This window comes from Magnolia sinica, chromosome 3 (assembly GCF_029962835.1).
Source record: "Magnolia sinica isolate HGM2019 chromosome 3, MsV1, whole genome shotgun sequence".
NCBI classification, from domain to species: domain Eukaryota; kingdom Viridiplantae; phylum Streptophyta; class Magnoliopsida; order Magnoliales; family Magnoliaceae; genus Magnolia; species Magnolia sinica.
In genome coordinates, this window is record NC_080575.1 from 10,378,404 (window position 1) to 10,399,253 (window position 20,850).

Sequence of the window (20,850 nt, forward strand, 5' to 3'; positions counted from 1 at the left end):
CAGGCGGTTAGCCAATTAATCCAACATTGTAGCAATTGTAAGTATCGCTATGAACTAAACACTACATCACACAATTATAGCATAGGTTCTACCACACAACCACTTAGGCATTTCATCGAACATGTAAGCATACATAGGATACTATGTTCACTAAGGCATTAAATCAAACATGTGAGCATGCATAAAGTAATACAATCACTTAAGTATTAAATCAAGCACATGAGCATCGAAAAAGCAATACATTCCACTATTCAAGCATTTTATCAAACATGTGGGCATCCATATCTAACAAATAACATATATTATATACAAATCAAAATATTTACATATTACCATGTACAAATTCATCTATAAGCATCTAATCATTAGCTGAGACCCTCAAGGGTCGATAAATGATAACCTAGAGATGATGGTTCGCACCTTGTGACGTTTCGCCCAACTCATGGTGCTCTTTGGGTTAGAGTTTTGAAAAAGATCATTAAAATATACAAGCTTGTGAGAATGGGGATAAACAAGTATTAAAACTCTAGATTACAAGTGAAATTCAACACTTACCTCCATTTATTATCGGAAAAACTCCGACGATGACTCTTGTTACGGCGGGGCAGCTAGATATGGGATGTGAGGGCGGAGGTGCACCAACACCCATAACCCAAGCTCTCTCTCTTCTCCTTTCTCCTCTTTCTCTTCTCCCTTTCTCCTTTTTTTTTCTCTTGCTCTAGGGCATGAAATTCGTATGAGAGGAGGGGTGCCCAAATAAGGCCTTTATATAATGCCAGATTTGGTGTAAATGGCCCTAAGGGCTAGGTTTTTACTATACTAGCCTTAGGAGAGTGTTTTTTACCATTTGGGGGCTAGTACGGAGCATAGGAGTCGACATCCACCGTTGGATAATTGGCCCTAGCGATGATCTACTCATAGACACAATCGGCCTGTCATTTGGATGCGTCGGTATAATTAAAAGTTTATTCAACGGTCACCAATAGTCGATCAGGGCAGTGGCTATACGGATATGTGTGGAGAAATATCTTTAGTCAGTACCCTAAATTTGGCCATGAATCGACGGTCTGAAAGTTACAACTTTGTGAAAGAGTAATGGACTTATTTCACTTAAGTTTCAGATTTTTATATAGGGTATTCGTACAACTCAAGCACTCACCTTACGAGTCCAAGTTGAATGATTCGAGACGCGATCTCGGCTCGATGTCCCGCGATAGACGTCAAGCCCACTAAGACAAATGTATTTCTATAGCCACGGGTTCAGTGGCCCACTAACGAGCGATTTAGAGCTTGGTTGGATAATCAAAACATTTCTGTAATGAATTGGGTAGTGAGATTTCTTATGCGTAATAACTACGGTTTGGATTGGCTAAGTTTGTAGTGTGGCCTATTTGCAATTAGCGAAAATATCGATTCGGTTAAAGTCCGTCTAAGTTGTTGATTTTTAGGTTAAAGGGGTAACTGATTGATTTGGTTTATTAATTAAGATCTAACACCCCCACTTGTCTTGACTTTGGCTGGATCTTTGTTTAGTTACGGTTGTCTCGATTAGTCAGTGATAGGTCAACTAGATTTGGACCCTAAGTGAACAAATCCCGAGGCTAAGCTCGATGTTTGAGTGATCGGGTGGATTCGTTGGCTTCCTCCGGTTGATTGATCGGATTTGTGCGGTTCTTTACTAGTACTACTCGTATATAGGCTCACTGCGAGTGTTATGGACCAGTAAGCGACAACATAAGTTAGTTATAATGAAAATTTTCAAGGGTTTTTCGAAATCCAAAAGAGTGAAAATCCAGGATGTTACACTGTATGAATAACAATTCACAAACAGCTAAATCTAAGCTAAACTAGAAATAATATAAGAAAGATGCATTGTAGTGAAGGGAATTCAATAATGCAACGAACTAGAATGCAAATATCCATTTTAAATAGATTATGATACCAATCCAACAATTCAACTTAATAACTTAGTTGGAGCAGAAAATCTATTCCCTTCGATCGGAATTAGGGGTACATTGAGTCGAGTTGGCCTTAGCTCGACTCGGCTCGGCCACTAGCTGACCTCAGCTCGAACTCGACTCGGCTCGGTCCTCGAACCTGACTGGCCAGCTTGGCTCGGTTTGGTCAGCAGCTCGAGCCAAGATCGACTCGAGTTCGCATGTGCAGTATTTTCACAAACACCCAGACTGCACCTTGAAAACCCCACTGTATGTAAAACAGCTACAATGGTTTTACATGTATTTTATCAAATACCTTCCAAGCAACATAAAAATCAAGAAAAAAAAAGGATATTTGTTTCATATATATACCTTCCTTGCTGCTAGCCACACTTCGTTGAGTCATTTCATCAAACACTTAGTGAGCAATACCAATATCAAAGTAACCGAATCGCTGAACTAGTTCGATCCGAGTTTGATTCGAGCTGGGTTCGATCCAAGTCGAGTCGAGCTAAGGTCAGCTCGAACTCATTTTCGAGCTCAAAGAATCAGCTCTACTCGGCTCGAACTCAACTTCGAACCAAATCGAATCAAGCTTTTTCGAGTCGAGTCGAGCGAGCTACCCCTCATCGGAATATAGAGCCATTAAACCATAAATTCAAACATCCAACATAAATTATGATCATAATTGATGAATCTTACATGAAAAATATGATAATTGATTGTAAGGAATTCTAAGTATTTATTTTGCCCGGAGTCTAGAATGGATCGAGTATTATATAGATCAATATCTTCTATAATCTATGAATTAATTTCACGCGATGGTTAGCCATGAGTTACTAGTGGAAGCTTGGTAGAGCTATAAAATGAAAGATATGTCCTAAAGAGGGTGATTAGAACCAAAAAAAAATTATACCTTATTAACATATAGTTATTTAATTAAACTAAGTAAGACAAATAACTCTAAAGCTTCTAAGCCAATAAATGGTCTAATTATATAAAATATAAATGATATGCTGATAAAGTAATCAGTCTATATATGATAGTGTGCATATGTATATATGTGAGATATGCTACCTTATGGTCCAAAATCCTCGATTTGAATGTGGTCTTAGCATCAAAAATTTGAGAAAAACACTCTAAATCTTATTTCATCAACATTCTCATCGTTAGTACTTTAAATTCTAATCTAAGTAGACTTTAATCAAAGATTAAAGGTTTATCCAATTTAATTCCAGCGTATCATCTCTATTCTTTTATACTTACTAAAACATAAAATAATAGAAAATCTATCTTAAAATATTGAATATAAAAATAATTACATTATCTGAGAGTGTTTGACAAGAGCAAATGCAGCTTATAAAACGCACATCTGAGCCATGACTTGTCCACACCCAGATCTAGAGCGCAACTGGCAGACTGAGTGGAGATACCTCGTTTCAACACTCGAGGTCTTGGCATCGATCCCCAACGGGGGTGGCTAAAATGGAGGGTGTGTACTGACATTACCTTAGGCTTACAGTACCTTTGCACATGTGGGATGTTCTAATAATAGGTGTTGCCTACTAAATCTTTTTTAGCTGACACTGGGTCGCACTAATTGGATGATTCTAATCACCCAATCAGCGTGTGAACTTGGATGGTTAACATCGTGTGGAGGAAAAAAAAATCCAAATTTCAAGTTAAAAGATCCAATCCATTGATCCATATGGCTACAATCCTACCAACACATGATATTCAGATATCATCTGATCAACTTATAGGCCCCATCGGTTGGACATCCAACACAGTTGCAAGACTCTCACTGATCGAATACTTAGAACCGTCCAATCCCTTCTGTATTCAATCTTAGACCATCCATTTAGTTTCTCAGATGATCGATGGCCTGATCATCAGATATATTTTGCATGTGCACCATTAGGGTCTCATGGACTGGTAATGGGGAGCGGATTAGGTGAGACCCTGGCCTAACCCAAGACGGTGCGGCCCTTACTGTGCGGCCCACCTTGATGTGTGTATTTTGCATCCACACTGTCCATCCGGTTTTACAGATCATTTTACGGCGTGATACCAAAAATGAAGAAAATTCATTTATCAGGTGGACCATACCATAAGAAACAGTGGTGATTGACTATTAATGAGCCATGAAAGTTTTGGATCAAGCTGATATTTATTTTTTCCCTTCATTCCGGCTTATTTGACCTTATCAACGGATTGGAGGGAAAATTAACACTACAGAAACATTAAGATGCGGCCTAAGAAGTTTTTAATGGTAGGGTGTTCAATCACCATTGTTTCCTAGAGCATGACCCACCTGATAAATGGATCTTCTTCATTTTGGAATCATGACCCAAAACGAGATGGAAAAACGGATTGACGGGTTGGATACAAAATACACACATCAAGGTGGGCCCCACGATAAAGGCAGCACCTCTTGGGTGAAGCCATGCCTCACGAAATCCGCTTCCCTGGTTATGTGTGTTGTTGAAAGCACACAAGTATGTGTGTGAGACATCCACTCCATACATCATTTTTGCCACCTTATGTTCACCCTACACACAAAAATCAATACGATCCCAAAACTAAGGTGGGCCATACCGTGGGAGCAATGTAAAATCACTCATAAATCCTCTAAATTAGGGGGGTGTGGCCCACCTGAGTTTTGGATAAGGTTGATTTTGGGATGTCTCTTCATCCTGATGATGTTCACATGATGAATGGGTTGGATGGTGTATATATATATATATATATATATATATATATATAAGTGGCTCAAGTAGGTTGTACACCAAAATAGTTAGCTCAATTAGATGGCTTGACTGGACTCAAAAAAGCTCAACTTAAAATTTTTTTAGTGGAGTTTGAGCTTGCCCAGGCTCGACTTGAGCCATATCGGACCCCAAGTCGTATCAAACTCGAAATTGATGGCTCGATTGTTTTGATATTAATGTTGTCCAGCAAGTATTTGATGAAATGACACAACGAAGTGTCTATAGGTGGTGAGGAAGGCTTGGACATGAAACAAACATTTTTATATTTTGATTTTTATGTTGCCTGTGTTGTGTTTGATGAAATACATGTAAAATTATGTTTTACATTCAGTGAGAAGTTGAAGTTGCACTCCACGTGATTGAAAAAACAACATTGTTGTTCTATTTTGGCTTGAACTGGCTAGTCAAGCTCAAGGACGGAGCTAAGCCAAGTCCGAGTTAGGATCCGGTAGTGACCAAGCCGAGTCAAGCTGTGCCAAGCTCGACTCGCCTACACCCCTAGGCGAGGAAGGTCTCCCAGGCGTCCTCATCTTCACCGTTACTCCTGGTGTGGCTCAGCAGAGTTCTGGATCCGCCAATTTTTGGGCTCAAATCCTAAGATGATGTATGGAAATTGAAGGAAGGTGTGAACGTTACACGTGGGCCCACAGAACTCTATGAGATCTATTGTGTTCTCTGTGTGACATCGACGTCGTCCATCAGCTGTATCATCTCAAGTTAAGACGACTGTTGAAAAAATAAAAATAAATAAATAAATAAATTTACTTGAGCCCACAGTAAATTTTATACGCCATCCCCAACCTGTCCAGTAGGTCCAACATACCTGGACTAAGGAAAAAAACAAATATCAGCTTGATCCAAAACTTTTGTGGCCCACAAGTTTTTAATGATAAATCACCAGTGTTTCCTGTGGTGCAGTCCACCTGAGATCAGGATCTGTTTCAGTTTTAAAACTTTTAATCCCACGTCCTAAAATCAGCTGGAAAAACGGATGAACGGCATGGATATACAACACATACATCAAGGTGGCCCCACGGTCGCGACCTGACCTGACTGCATGGGCTCCCCGTAATTCTCAGGCAAGCGCATTTACTCAGTGGGGCCCACATGAGGAACGTCTTAGATGGTGGGCTTACGGTGTTATGATTAGGGTGGTTGGCAAATAGAGTTCTCTTGTCAAATCCAGATGAAAGTGACTTTTGAGGGTGCGACTGGAATTTCGCTGGGTAGGTGGGCCGGAGGTTGAACGGTTGTGGTTGTATTTACCTTGAAAATGACTGCTAAAGACGAAAAACGAATGATGTCTCTATGAGAAGGAAGATCCACGTGGCATGATTTCTTTTGATCTTTAGGTCACTAGGCATGTGCCTTGTATTTGGTGGGCCCCACCTAGCTTCAAAATTGGCAAGCGTCTCTGACATTTTCAGACGCGAAAATGACAGTAGGAAACGCTTTGCCGTCTGTAATAGGTACGTGGCGTCCGCATCTTTGCAATCTATACACGCGTTTCTAAGTCTGACAAGAAGGGTGCGGATTAGGTGTTACCGTTACCATAGGGCCAACCTCGATGATGTGTTGCTTATCCACGCCGTCCATTCATGTTTACAGATCGTTTTAGGACGTTGTCCCAAAAATTAAACAGATCCAAATATCAATTGGACCACACCACTGGAAACAGGGGTGAATTGCCATTAAAAACTTTTTGTGGACCACAAAACGTTTTGCATAAATATGATCTTTTCATTTTTCCTACATCCAGTTTTGGTAGACATTATCAACAGGTTGGATGGAAAATAAACATTACAGTAGACCCCAGAATGTATTTAATGATGAGCATTCAATCACCAATTGTTCCTGTGGTGTGGTCCACCTGAGATTTGCATACTCCTAATTTTTTGGATTGCAAACTAAAATGGGCTAGAAAAACGGATGGACGTCGTGGATATGCGACACATCATCAAGGTTGGCCCGACGGTATTGGTAACACCTAATCCGCTCCTGTGAAGATGGGGTCATGATTTCGAAATCCAGACCATTGGTACGTTCACTCCCGCCGTGATAGAACATACCCAGAAATCGATTTTCAGTTGGATCCGGAATTACTCTTCTTGACCGTCTATTTATATACAAAAATCGAACGGTTAAGATGGTCCGGTCAAGATAATATTTAACCCATATTCCATCCACGGTGGAATGCAACAAAGTACGGTCAGGATTACCGAATTATTGGCTAGTTTTCACTTAGAACACATATGATGTAATTCGTGAGCTATAATAAATGGCAAATCAAAACACATGCCCGCGTTCTCATTCATTTGAAGGTAGATTCAACAAAGGCGGCGGATTGCTGGATTACCTCCAGCACCCGACTTCAGGGATTTGTGCAGCACTAAGCTTGTGGGGCCTACATGATGCGTATATCATATCCACGCCGTCCATCCGTTTTAAAAGATAAATATCATATCAACGCCGTCCATCCGTTTTAAAAGATAAATTTAGATCATAACATAAAAATTGAGGTAGATATAAATCTCAAGTGGGCTACTCAATAGGAAAAAATGAGGATTAAACGGCCATCCTTAAAACTTCTTGGGGGCCACAGAAGTTTTACATCAGATTTATATTTTTTTTCCCTTCATCCAACTCTGTTTGAGCTTATGAACAGGTTGGATTACAGGGCCCTAGAAATATTTCAACGGTAGGCGTCATTATCTTCACTGTTTCCTATGGTGTAGTCTAGTTGAGTAACTCGTTTTTTTCATCTTAATGTAAAATGATACGAGAAAGCAGATGTACGGAATGGACATAACACATAAATCACGGTGGACCCCGCATAGCTTAGTGCTGCAGGTGAAGAATAGGAAAGGATGGACGATCTCTGAAAATCTTCCCTATCTTTCACTTTAGACCAGCTGATATTAATGCCTTCCGTGTATGGCAATTCAACACGCATCTCACGTATGAGGTGGGCACACGTGTAGGATTGTTGAAGTTGATAAGATGGTCTTTCTGTGGAGAAACGCAGGTGGGCCCTTACAATTTGAGAAAAAAATTTATACTCTGGCAGAGTGTGATGGATGATACGCAAGCACTTAGAAATTGCATACGTGGCATACAAGTTATTCCAACAAAATTGTGGGTTCTAATTTAGATGTATCATAAATAGAAGTTAAGCTTATTTGGTTATCTAATTCTATGATTTCATTTACAGCAAAGGTCAAAAAGAAAATCATCCAATGGTCCAATTTCAACGACTAGGTGCCAGATCATAGGTTAGGACTGGGATTTTTCAAAGAATCTGATCTTCTGACTGTGACTTTGCGACGCTGGTCCACAGTTCAGTTGGTTTAGTTTGATTTAGTGTATGCCACGTGCAGTTTCTGAGTGTATTTATGTTAAGTGGGCCACACAAGGGAGGATTGAATGCCCACCGTTGAAACTTCAGTGGGGTCACAGAAGTTTTGGATCGGGATTGTATCTGTGTTTTCCCTTCATTCAGGTGGGAATCATGTTATGAACGGGTTGGATGGCATCTAATCATCAAGGTGAGCCGCAGAAATGTTTTAAAGGTGGGTGCATCCGTTCCTACTGCTTTCTCTGGTGTGGCCCACTCGATTTTTGGATCCTCCTCATGTTTGGGCTCTCAGCGTAAAATGAACTGACCAAATGGATGGACGGAGTTGATGAAACATAAACACCATGGTCCTTAGTTATTCGATACTTGTCAGAGCGTGGCGGGTGATTCCATGCATTTGTAATCCCCAGAAATTGTGGAACCTACCGTGGAGGGGGAAGCGGATTGTGTGGTATGCCACATACCACCGACATCCGTGGTGTGTTGACGTCACCAAGTTCTGTGGGGCCCACCATCATGTTTGGGTTATATCCACACCATCCATCAATTTTTTTCATATTATTTTAAGACATTGGCCAAAAAAATGAGGCAGATCCAAAGCTAAGTAGAGCGACCGCAGAAAGTGGCGGGGACAATGATTTCCACCATTGACAACTTCCTAGTTCCACCGTGATGTTTATTTGCAATCCAACCCGTTTATAAGGTCACGTGGACCTGTTGGGAAAAAACAAATATCAGCTTGATCCAAAACTTCTGTATCGCCAGGGAAGTTTTCAATGATAGATGTTCAATCCCAGCTGCTTTATGTGGTGTGATCCACTTCAATTTTTGGCCCCTTTCCTAAAATGATCTCAAAAAATGGATGAAAGGTGTGGATAAAAAACGTACATCATGGTGGGCCCACATAACCTGATGATGTCAACACACCATGAAAGCTGGCGATCAGTTTCCGATGAATAGGCCATCACCTTAAATTTGAATAGAATGAATGTCCTGAAACTTTAATTAGTGGACATTTATTTGTTGGGTGTGGACCATATATATCTTCTCATTATAACCATACATAAAATGTCCTTTTCATGTATCTAACTTTTCCCCTCCCTTCAGTATTCCCCTAGGTACCATCTTGCTTGATAAACTAAGTGCCTGTTTGGGAGCATGGATTTGGAATCCCCTGGATTTGAAACTCAGTGTGTTTGGCACCTTGGATTGTGAATCAACTTTAATTCAAAAGTAGTTATGCATGGTATATTTATAGGGATTTGAATTTAATTACTAAATCAACTTTAATATCTCTAGCTAGCTAGATATGTAATTTTTGACACAGTGGTTGTAATAAGCCCGCTGAAATATATGCTTTCCCCGAAAATGATGAAATTCCAAGTCTACTATGGGCCACAAGCACAAGATCATGTTTGAGTGATTAATCAATGATTTTTATTCATTGATTTATATGGACAATGTTTGATTTTTAATCATTGATTTACATGAACAATGTTTGAACGGTGCTGGACAATGCTTGGTCGTTGTTGATTTATATGGATAATGTTTGGACGGTGCTGATCATCATCAATGGGTCATGTGCTCAATAGAATGATAGTATAGTGACACACATGTTATACATGCAACTATTAAAATAATTTTAAGCGTAATCTAAACTCTTGCTGTGGATTTCAAACCCCTCTTTGAGGGGATTGGAAAACCCCAGTTACTTTATATTGCCAAACAACGAGGGGGTTTGAAACCTCCTCAAATCCCCTCGAATCCAAGGTGAGAAACAACCCCTAAGGTAATCCTTAACAAGATTTTATATATATATAAACTCATTAAAGTTATTTATTGGCTTATTCAAGCTTTTGATGTAAAGAGTATATAATGAAAAAGACCATGCTTATAAGAAATCCCCAATTTGTCAAATTTCACCTTTAACTAAGTCACTAAGGGCTTATTTTTTCACGTGGATTTGTAATACAATGGAATTTTAATTATAACTTTATTGAATAGAAGTGATTTCAAATCTTCAGTCGTGTTTCATAATTTGAAAATGAAATTTCGTTGAATCTAAAACTTATATTTAGTGGTATAAATTTTCACTAAAGAAAAGTTTCATAGTTTTTTATAGGACATTGAATTTGATAAATTAAATTATTTTTAATACTTAAATAATACACATTTCATTGAAAAATATATTGCAATTAGAAATAAGTAAGTAATTTCAAGTATCGGGTCTATCAAAGTTAGCTTACTAATTTGGTGGTATGTTTGGGAAGAAAGAGACAGGAGATGTTTTGGGGATGTCTCAAATTCTGTTGAGATTATAGCTAGTATGGTAAATTGGCCAATGATAGAATGAATTGTTCATATAAATTACTTTAAAGATTATGATTTTCTTTTTCTTGAAGCCTAATAGAGTTTGTTTCCTCGGCGAACTCTCTCTCATTTTTATTTATTCCCTCTTTTCTTTCTATATATATATATACAAAAAAAAAAGAAGAAGAAGTTAGCCTACTAATTTTATAATTTAAGCATAATCTGATATGTCAATGTATTTATCTGGGGTGAAAAACCTATACAGCATTTAAAAATTAAGACAGGCAAAATTTAAGTAGGCCACACCACAAGAGAAGGTATGATTGAATGTCCACAGTTGAAACCTTCTTTGGCCCTAAGAATGTTTTTTATTAGACCAATAATTTTGTCTTCCATTCATCATGCTAGGGATAACCTTATGAATGATTTAAATGACTTACATGCATCATTGTGGATAAGGAAGGTTTTTCAACGTGGGAGTTTATCCACAGTTTCTTATGATATGGCCCACTTTAGTTTTGGATTTGCCTCATTTTTGGACTCATATGTTAAATTAATCTTTAAAAATTGATGGACAGAGTGGATGATTGGTAGTTACATTGAGGTGGGGCCCATAGAGCTTTTCGTTGTAATGGCTCCTTGTATACGGTTGGGACCAGAGTACCTGTTATTCTATATCTTTGTCCTTTGTAGAGCTATTTGATACGCTGAGTTCCTATTACAGTTGATAAACAGGCGTGCGGGAAAAATATATATGGCATTATTCGTATTAAACTTACTAAATTGTGTAAAATATTGCATTCAAGTTATAATCCAAAACTAAGATTGGTTGAACGATCCTAACATTTAATTGGATGTTGTTGAAAGGAGGTTAGAATAAAAAGAAAAACTACTCCAACAGTTCAAAAAAATCTACCCATTGGAGAGGATTTTAGTTCCTTCCTCACATGAATCGTTGGATTTAAAGAGGATTTCAGAAAGCCATTTTCTATTAATCCAAATACACTCGAATTCAAGTGCCTCAAATTCCAAGCTCTCAAACGCCCCTAATTCGCTAATTCCTCTCAGTTACCTCAAATTCTGATGTCGAGCGAGTCGCGAATACTTTCATGTCTAAGATGAATAAGAGACGCCCCAATTGAAGGCAGAAGTGATTTGAACAATTAGAACACTAAAATAGGTATATCTCGTAAACCGAAATAAGTTATTGGACATACCATATATGATTTTTGGGTAGGAGAAGCTAATTTAGCCAACCAACCCTGCTACGCCGGGTTGCCCGCACCAATTTTGCAAGATTCAATCAAATTTATGGTCAAAAATCCATTTTATTTCCATATTTATTATTTATAGTAAGTTTTAATTTGATCATAACTTTTGATCCATTTAGCTTTATGAGTTGTGTGCAACATAAAAAGGGCTTGGAAAATTTAGGAGAACAACGTGGTTAGGCCAAATAGGACACTTACATTTTTTGGCCTAAAACCAATAAGTGTAGTTGAAATGATGACCCTCTATAAATAGGAAGTTTACTATTTATGGTAACTCATGATTCTTATGGAGTTTGAGTTGAGTTTGATTCTGAAACTTATTCCTAAGTTGGTATCACTATTTAAAGGATTGTAAATTTGTTTTTATCCAACAATCAATATATTTTGAATTTTATTAGAATTTATTTCTATTTTCTATCTTTTCTCGTGGATTAGAGAAAGCTCTCTTAAGAGTCTGAAAAAGCTCCATGGATTCATAGTAGTTATCCCCTGAGGAAGACGGTGCTCCACCTCATCATGCCCATCCCTGTGTCAAATTTCAAACTCTGAAATGACCCCTTGCAGCATTTTAATGCTTCTGAAATCTTGAGAAAAAGAAATGATTTCACTTGACTATAGACACACCTTAAACTCAATTTCAAGTGTAACTTCTTCACAATTTAAAAAGTTCCAAGCATCCAAACAATCTCCAGATGTCTAACATTCCACATTCAATGAATGAAAGACAAGATTTAACCGCTAAGATCTTCAATTTAGGATATTTATCTAGACGGGCCATATGGGAAATTATAAAATACGTCATGCCCTTTTGTCAACGGTACTTTTGTCTACCAAGCGCTATAGATGGGCCTACAATGGGCCCATTGACTTTATAAACCTAGCCCATTTACAACTCCATGTATGAAGAGGTCAAGATATAGATTCCAGTAAATAAGAGAAATGATACAACACATCATGCCCTGCACTTTTACTAAAGGGACGCGGTTTGGCCAGTAACGCTGACAATGTGGACCCAACCATGATGTATGTGTTTTATCCACGCCGTCCATCCATTTTGAAAGATAATTTTAGGGCTCGATCCCAAAAATAAGGAAGATCTAAATCTAAGTTGGACCACACTACTGGAAAACAATAGTGATTGAATGTCCACCATTAAAAACCACCTAGGCCCACTGTAATGGCTATTTGACGTCTAACTTGTTGATTTGGTCATACAGACTTGGATGAACGGGAAAAAATATATATCAGCTTGATCCAAAACTTTTGTGGCCCCAGGAAGGTTTTAATGGTGGGCGTTCAATCAACACTAAGCGGTCCACTTGAGATTTGGATCAACATCATTTTTGGGCTCATACCATAAAATGATCTAGAAGAATAGGTGGACAGCATGGATGAAGCACATAAATCATGGTGGGCCTACATAGCACCGACCATAGCCATTGGCTAGTGGCAGAGTCAGTAGCCAATCCGTTTCCTTACTAAACTAACCAAAATGTAGGCATGAGTTTGAACTATAACTTGAAATTGGATGACTAAGACCATTCCAACCCTTCAAAATTGTAAAAAGATTGCATTGGCCCAATGACCTTACGAAAGATTTTCACAACCTTAATCAATGTAAGTCAAAGGTGGGCCCCACATCATGGACTCTAATTTTTTTATGGAAAATTCGTCTTGACTTTTAGAAGGCAGAGTACCTTTTGGTGAGCAAAATGACTAAAAAGCCTCAGTTTCAACTGTTGAGGGATTGTGGCGGATGTGGTGTTTCTATGACATCCAATCCGTTCAACTGATGCATCAGACTATTCTGACCAAACAAACAAAAAATCAGGCCGATCTAACCATTAGGTAGGCCACACAATAGAAAACAATATACACCAGTCAAAACCCTTCAAAGTCATACGCATGGCCTATCAATGATTATATCAGCTTGATTATTAGTTTATATGTACGTCATGGTGGGATGAGAGGGCATCGTAGTCATTTCACATGCACATAAGCACTCGATACTTTGAAAAGGCGTAGGCATTATTTGGTAAAGCTAGCATTTGTGAGGAACTTTAGAGTCAAGACTACTAAAAATAATTAATAACCAAACGGGAGAAAAATAAAAGTATCTTTAATTTAAATATTAAGTAAGACAGCTAAATAACCTGCAATCTATTTATAATCGAGATGATTGGTATAAATATAATGACTTTGAATCTTTACTTGTGTGGAAAAGGGTACCAAATGATAAAGATTAGATTCATTTTGGTTGGTTGAACTGATGGTGCACCTAGCTTGTGAATGAGTTGGGTTTAGGTAAGGTCCAATAGTACCTGTGCTAGGGCTAACTAGGTTTAGGTCTTGTTAGATGTAGGTCCCTTTAGGTATGGTGTAGTTGTAGAAAGTCTGAACCTAGAGGTGGTTGGGTTTAGTTGGATCTAAGTTTCCAGTTGGGTTTGGAACAAATAAGAGCATTTATATGGTTAGTCTCATCCGGGGATTAGATGACACATGCCCCACAGTAAGTAAATAGGCCCATTTACATATGCATGGCTGAGAACAAGTGGACAACCTTGTTTCTTTTGTTAAAATAATTGACGTATATTAAAAAAATTTTAAAAATTACTGTTCAAATTAATTAGACTTGATCCAACTTGATTTTATTCAACTTCACTGCATAGACCAACCGGTCTAAAATCAATTTTTAACGGGGTTTAAAAGGTAAGACCTGAAACTAACCTTATTTATTAGCATTGTTTACACTTTTTTTTTACACACTCGTGGACCAATGAAATGGCGCTACGTATCGACACTACATGCTTAATAATAATAAAATTGTATTTGCGCCTGACAATAATTTTTGCCATCATCGTTCCACAACACATTTCTCGTCATAAATATGGTGTCACATAATCTTACGCACGCCTCTAGACGAGACGAACATATGAATGACATGAAGCCCTAATTCATGTGGCACGTGACCAAGGCAACGTACCTAACACATCTATAAAAGACAGAACTCCTATCACGAATCTAGGTATGCTCGATAATAGTCTTTTAAGATCCTTCTAAAATGGGAGATCTTCCCAAAGACATTTGAAACTCTTGCAACAATTACGAATATACGAATATCAGATCAATATTTGAGTGGAAGAAAACTAATAAATTAGGTTTCAATATGGATCTAGTGGAACTGTGAATTTTTCATGGTCATGATAAGGGAGATCTGAAAATAGTTTGTAAGCAAATTGGGCATAGCAAGACCAATACCTAAAGATCCACGGATATCTACAACCATGTCGACAAGAGATATGAAAATGGTTTTAGATTTATGGAGATCTCTTGTGAGAAATCCATATAAACATAGTGACTGTGAAAAATCTTGAACTAGCAATAAAATCTAACGATGGTTTTACTACCTCTTAAACCATATTTATTACATCAAGAAATACATTAGCTACAATTACTAATGAAAGAACAAGTCTATAAGACATAAAGTAAAAAAAAAATCTTTTATGAATGATTAATCCTTGCCCTTCTTCAAATCGCATGATTGCTGTTACAGCCAGTAGTTAAGAGGACAACTAAGTCTTAGAATTCAATCTTAAATGGTCTATCTTAGTGTGAGGGCACTTGCATTCAATCAAACATTGAAATAAGTATAACTCTGGCATGTCTATACTTTCCTAATCGCACACGAAAACAAAATACATGCCCTCGCTAACACATGTGGCCTCGTGTTTAATTAAGTTGCACAAATAAGCAAGTCCAATTAATGGAACCTAAACCCATTAAAATTGGATTGGATACATTGAGGTACCCACGATTCTGGGTAACCATTGACATCCCTAGTTAAGAGGCTTATGCTCAAGTCTTGTTGATGTGTATCCCTTCCCAAAATGACTATGTAAGCTATTGAGTAAAAATATACACCTATCCAAGTTGTAAATTGAGAGAAGATTACCTCGTTTCAACACAATGTTAACATCGATTCCCAAGTGGGGTGTGTGCACTACCATGCTAACCAAAAATAATAATAATAAAGCAATTGAATAAGTAATTTTAACCTTGACACTAACCCAACCTAATCTAACCCAACCCAAGCTAAAGCTACTAGTTAGGTTCAAATTCACCTCATCCATAGCGACAAATATAGCTGTTGGAAATTTACTTGCTGGGAAATTTGTTGGGGGATTTTGATATTCTTCTTCATATATTATCAGAAAAACACTCACTAAAATTTATAAGTAAAAAGTATTTATTATAAAATAACAAATAATTTTGAAATTTGAATATATATATATAAAGAATTAGTTAATATTTTAAGTAATTATTACATTAATTAATTTAGGATATTTTCACAAAAAATTCAGCAATTTTTTTTCCTAAAGTTACCCGTGATAGACGGTACGATGAGCATATTTCTGATGGGATAGCCATATTTTCAACAGCTGGGATAACCATATTCTCAGCTATATTTGTGGCCCTGAGTACAACCCAAGTTGCAGCCCTAGAAAAAATATTTTTTTAAAAAAAAATGTTGGATTCTTTTTATTTTTTTATTTTCAGTCACACACATCTCATGGGTCATGATCATGCACGTGTGCCACTTTGCTAAATGCTTTTGCTTGGTGCATACGTGCGTATACAATAATCTTGTGGCATCCAAACCGAGTATCAGGAGGAGACGCTTTGTACAGATGATATGAGCAAACACTCAGGCCTTTTAACTACTATCGAGTCTGTCACACATGCAATGGCCACAAAGCAATCCACGTCGTGTAAAAACAAAAAGAAAAAGAAAAATACTTCGAGCTTTGTAGTCCGTCCAATGTCTCCGTCCTTATCGTTGACTGACCTGACTATTTGGCAAAAAATGATCTACACAGTGGGTCCCACCTGATATGTGGCTCAGATGTGCTAGGCAGGCGCTGGGTAGAGTGCCTGGGTGTGTATGCCTGTACAGTTGCGTGTGAGGTGCCGTGATTTGTGGGGCGCGGCTTCCGTCCCATCATCATACGCGATCTCCGGACGATGGTTTCCTGCGAAAGCCTTTCCCATAGAGTTCCTGCGCTTGAAACTTAGGTGGGGTCCACCGTAATGTTTTTCAGAAATCCACTCCGTCCATCCGTTTTGTGAGCTCATTTTAGTAGCCGACACCAACATTGAACGGGATAAAAGACTCAAGTGGTCCGTACTGAAGGAAAAGGTGGTTAGGAAAATTTCTACCGTTGAAACTTCCCTATGTTCGACAGTGACATTTAAATGGCATCCATACCGTTAATAGCGTCATTTGTACTGAAGAACTCAAAACACAAATAATACCATAATTGAAAACTTTTTTGTCCCCACGAATATTTCGACTGTAGACGTTTAATTATCATTTTTTCTGCCCACTTGAGCTTGGGATACGGTTCAATTTTGTCCTTGTATTCTAAAATTAACTCAAAAAACGGATAGACGGAGAGGATTTTTAAAAAATGTGACAGTGGACCCTACCTGAGTTCGAGGGGCGCAGGAACTTCCTGCCAAAGGCTTTCACAGGAAATCCGAATCCGCGTCCCGCGATCTCCAGCCAAAGCCTTTGCCGGAACTTCCCGCTACGAAAAGGTAGGTGGGGCCTACTGCGTTGTAGGTAAGAAATCCATCCCATCCATTCGTTTTTCAGGACATGGGCTCAAAACTGACGCAAATCTAGAACTCCAGTAGTCCACACGAAAGAGAATAAACATGTGTGGGGCCACACAAGTTTTGAATCAGTCTAATTTATATGTTTTCATTCACATTGTTTATTTATTTTAACATATCATTTTAGAATATGATCTAAAAAAAGAGGTATATTGAAGGCTATCAAGTAGACCATACCATACCACGGGAAACTAGCGCTATGTATATAATTTCTATCATTGAAAACTTGCCCCCACTAATGTTGGTTAGATATCTAATCTACTCATGAGGTCACGTGGGAATGTATAAGAGGAAAAAATAAATATCTACTTAGATATAAAACTTCTATGCATCTAAAGAAGTTTTCAGCCGTACACTTTCAATCACCGCTACATCACTGAGGGCCTGTTTGGGCCGACTGATCCCACGGGATTAGGAGAGCTGGGATGGATTTTAAGGTAATGATGGTGGCGTCAGTGGATTGGTTTAAGATCCATGAGATTGTTATATACCGGGACAAGTTCACCGAGTCTATTTGGCACGCTCGGAATATCCCAAGATTTTACCTTTCAATCCCTTCCAATCTGTCTAACCAAACACGCCCTAGGCATGATTGAACGGGGATGGATGAGATCAAATTTAAGGTAATGATAGTGATGTCTGTGGATTGGTTTAAGATTCATGGGATTGCTATATCCCGAGACAACTTCATCAGGTCTGTTTTTGGCATATTTTACCATCCCATCCCTCCTAATCCCTCTTAATTTGCCTGGCCAAACAAGCCCTTAGTATTGTAAACTTAAGCTTTAGTCTTCCTTCTTTTAGGGCTCATCCTCTAAAATAATATTCTATCAAATTTTATAAACAATGTGGATAAAACATATGCATTAAAGTGAGCCCCACAAATGCCTTGACATTACTGTCCATCTCTAGTAAGGTGGTGGTGGAGGTAGTACCCCATCAGTGCCCAAGGACAGATGGGGACCCGGTACTACCCCCATTAAGACCTAGCTAGAGATGGGCCATCTCTGTTCTCTGTGGGGTTCACTACAATGTATGTGTTTTAACCATACCATCCATTTATTTTAACAAATCATTTTAAATGATGAGCCCAAAACTAAAGTACATCGTAAGCTCAAGTAGACCACACCACCAGAAATAGTGAGGATTGAATATCTATTGTTGAAAAGCTCTACAAAAGCTGTGGTTCAAATTAATATTTACATTTTCCTTTCATTTAGGTCTATTTGACCTTATGACCAGGTCGGATGGCAAATAAACATAATGGTGGGTCCTAGTAAGTTTTCAACGTTAGGAATTCAATCCCCACCGCCTTCAAACTGTCTCTTTTTAAGCTCATGCCCTAAAATGATCGTTCAAAATAGATAGACAGCTTGAATGAAACAAATATAATATGGTGCCCCATAGATCATCGGAAAGGACCTAGTAGGAAGTCCATTGCATCCCCCAATAGAATTGGTCATATAATATGGTGGCCCCACAGATCATCGGAAAGGACCTAGTAGGAAGTCCATTGCATCCCCCAATAGAATTGGTCATGGCAATGACGTTTGGGTTTCATCCATGCCATTCAACCATTCTTCCAAATCATTTCAGGACATGAGCCCAAAAATGAAGCAGATACAAGATTCAAGTAGACTACAAAGTAGGGATTGAACGCCCACCATAAAAAACTTCATGGAAGACACAAAAGTTTTAGATTAATGGATGAACAAGACGGATAAAACACATACATCATGGTGGGCCCCATAGAGCCTCTGGGGCAGGACACCTTCTACTTCTTTGTTCTCATTAGCCGTATGGTGCAGTGAGGCGATCACCACCCTTTACCAAGATGTGAAGAATGTATGAGGTCCATATTGATGTATGTGTTTAATCCACACCATCCCTCCAGTTTTCCAGCTCGTTTTGGTCACAGTGGGCCAGGAGACAGAGGCATCCCCTTTCCAACAATACCACACCATACATCTGGCAGTTCTTAGTGGATATGACCCACCAAAAAATCAGCCTGCTCCGCTCATCAAATGAGCCTTAATTCTACTAATTAAAAGGAAGATCTGCCTTCTACATTCAATTTACACATTTGGCCGTCTGATGAATGGGCTAGTGTGGTTTTCAGTCCAGGACTCAACTGCAGTGAGGTGATGCAGCCAGCATGGGACTGAGAGTAGAAGGGAGCATGGTGTCAGATGCTTAAAGTGTTCATCGGACCATGGGTTCCATTTGTATGGTGACCAATAATCTGGTGAGCATGTATGAGTGACCCGTTTAAGATGAACGGTCCGAATGTGTAGGGGCCAAGCTGAATGGTTTGTGGGTCAAGCTCAGGCTAAAAGATATAAGCCCACATAATCCCACCCTTTCTTAAATGGTTCATATAATAGTTTTATATAGCTCAACCACAAGGGCTTGTTTGGGAGCATGTATTTGGAACCCCCTTGGATTCAGAACCCTCTGGATTTGAAATTCTCTTTTATTGTGTTTGGCACCTTGAATTCCGAATCCCCTGTGATCCAAAAGTAACTATGCATAATATATTTATAGGTGTTTGAATTTAATTACTAAATCAATTTTAATATTTCTAATTAGTGTGAGTAAGTAATGTTTGATACAAAGGTTATAATTAATATATACTTTGCCCAAAAATGATGAAATTCCAAGTCTTAAATGGGCCACAAGCACAAGATCACATCCGAGTGACTTACCAATGATTTTTTTACCGTTGGTTTATATGGACGATGTTTAGACAATGCATACCATCGTATTAAAGTAATTTATAGTGATACAATTGATAATTTGATTGCTTTCGGATATCATCAATAGCCTAGTGGCACACATGTTACACATGCAACTCTTAGGAGGATTTTAGATGAAATACAAGCTTTCACCTTGGATTTGAAACCCGAGGTTTTGAAACCCACAGTTATTTTATTGTGCCAAACATTTGAGGATCCATGGTGCCAAGGGACTCCTAAGGGTTTGAGCTGACTTTGACTTGGCAAAAACTAAAGATATGTCAGACCTGGTCAAAATTCACAAGACTTGTATCTAGTTAACTCACCTAATTAAAATTCACAAGACTCAAACCTAGTCAACTCACCCAGTTAAAATTCATGAGACTCAAACTTAGTCAAAATTCATAAGACTCATACCTAGTCAACTCACCTAGTCAAAATTCAAAAAACTCGTACTTAGTCATCTCATCTGAGCCTCGGCTCGTTTGGATGACCAAAGGCTCTTGGTTTTCAAACAATGGAAGAAAAAAAAAAAAAAAATCAGTGGTGAAAAATTAAGCTATCCACCTTATTCTTGATTTCTGTTGCAAAAATTAAATACACGAAATGGAAACGGGAGAATTCGTATGTTGGAAAATCAAGTACCCAAATGAGTCACTGAGTCAACTCAGTTGTAGAAATGCCGAATGGAGTAAAAATAAACACTTGCTGTTTCTGTTTTTTTAAATAATTTCAAAGGATTAAATCCAATTAATCTATTACTCAAACAAATTGATGGAGTAGACAAAACCCAAT